Raw genomic sequence first — 2,274 nt, 5'->3', positions numbered from 1 at the left:
AATAACCATTGATAATTTCTTGCCATTTTGTCTGTAATTTGGTAAGTCCCCCCTAATATTATGTTATCCTTATTTTACTCTTTAAAATAAAAAAAAAAAAAGATGGAATGTCTTGGAAAAGTCATCCTTATTTCAGGCTGACTGGCCCCCTTATTTCAAAGAGCTTCCTGTACACATGTTCAGAGATGTATTTTATTTGAGTATAGATTGTAGACTGTATTTGTAGGCTTCAACAAAATAGGAGGACCAGGGTACAAGGATGTCATGGAGTGGGGAGCACTGTGATGGTTTCCTCCTTCACATCTCTACAGAGCTGTAGCATTTTGCAGGAAACATATATGATGAAGACTGTTCTTGACAGGAACGAGTGGAAAGTTTGCTATTGTCATGTAGTAGTAGTTTGAAAGACTGTATAAATCTCTCACTAGCCAGCATTGACTTCAATTCTTGATGAATTACTAATCTGAGGGAATTTGTATTCATATTTTTCACCTAAGTTAATCTTTATTATCAAATCATTTTTATATTGCACCAAATGCAGCCATGCACAGCTTAGATTTTCCAGTTAGGAGTAATGATCATTACCACTTGCTGAGTCCTTATATTCCAGACGTTTTACATGTATAAGTTCATTTTATTCTCCTCTATCCCTTTGAAGTGAGCACTAGTTGAGTAGCTTTTATCTGGAATGCTTGGGAGCAGAAGTGTCTGAGTTTGCCTGAGTTGGGAGTTTTTTCAGATTTTGGAATACTTGCATAGACTTTACTAGTTGAGTATCGCTAAACTGAAAAGTCAAAATCTCCAGAATTCAACATCCACATTTGAGTGATGACAGGATACAATATGAGTTAAGAGTCACCCAGAAGCTACCGTACTTTGATGATAGGAATATATTTATAGGTGGCACAATTTACACAATAGAAACTGGTTTTGAGAGTTGCTATGGGAATGAAAATTATTTTATTGCTTCTATAAACATTTTAAAGATAGAGATTCACACCAGTACACTCAGTTATCAGTGATGTGAGGGCCTGTTGCCTGAGGCTGACCAGCTGCTGTTATTCAAAAGACCACATCTAGTGGTATAACCCTAGGAAAATTTTGAAGAGTTGATTCTTGAGTCTTAGAATCTGATTTGTCACAAGTGTACCAAAGAGGATTAAATGAGTCCTACAACCTGATACAGCTAATATGTAATGCCAGAGTGCAAATTTGTTAATTTATACCAAGAAAAAACTGTTGCATAAGTCAGTTGTACCAGGATGATCAATGTATTTTCTTCTAGTTGGTGAACCTAGATGGGGAACTAAATTATAGTCAAGATGTTTCTTTATAAATAACAGGCACTTTGAATATGTTTTGTTTTCTGCAATATTTATCTGTTTGAGAAATTCCTCAAGGATTTCATCAAGAGTAGCCGCTATTGGCATGTGCACAATCTTTATAAATAGCCTCCACTCCTGGGCCCCACCACCAGGGGCTCTGCTACCATAGAAACAGTTTTAATAAACGTGGGTATTTTAGAAAATATGTGGGTTCAGAATTGAAGGAAGGGAAGAGTCTGAGAAAAACAGAAATGCTAAAGGACATTGATTTCAGGGATAGATCCTAAATAGGATTTGTTTGCTTGAGTGGGAAATCTCTTTACCTAAAAATGTATTTTTATAACTGCATGCAGGGGACCCCACCCTTTTCTGTTATACTGTCTGAAATTTCACCAACTAGAGATTGGTTTCTTAAAACTCTAAATATCCATATATGCCAGAAATTCTTTTTCAAAAAAAAACCAGACATCCATTTACAAAATAGCATAAGAATAATACAAACAAAACAGAGTTACAGACAGAGTTGTAGGAAATTAACCATGGTTGTTGTATTACTTATTGATAACTTCAAAGTGGTTTCTCAGGAAAACAAATAGAGATATACAAGATTGATGAAACGAGTAATCATTAACTGTTCCTTTCTGTAGAGCAATAGATGACAGTAGTACAATTATGTTAGCTATCCTGTATATACACACTTACATAATTTCCCCTTCTTTCCCTTCTCTTTTCCCACACTCCAGCTGCCCTTTACTTTTGAGCATTTTCCTTTTGTTTCATAATGTCTATCATACCTCCTAGTTTTTATTCCCTCTTTCAGGTCTTATACTAGTGAGACAATACAATACTTACACATGGAGGTCTGATTTATTTCACTTATGAGTATGGTCTCTAGTTGTGACCATTTACCTATAAAAGTCTTGAGTTTAGCTTTCTTAGCTGAGTAATA

Source organism: Chinchilla lanigera, unplaced genomic scaffold (genome assembly GCF_000276665.1).
Source record: "Chinchilla lanigera isolate Chin_1 unplaced genomic scaffold, ChiLan1.0 scaffold00049, whole genome shotgun sequence".
In the NCBI taxonomy this organism is placed as follows: Eukaryota; Metazoa; Chordata; class Mammalia; order Rodentia; family Chinchillidae; genus Chinchilla; species Chinchilla lanigera.
This window is presented reverse-complemented; position numbering follows the sequence as displayed.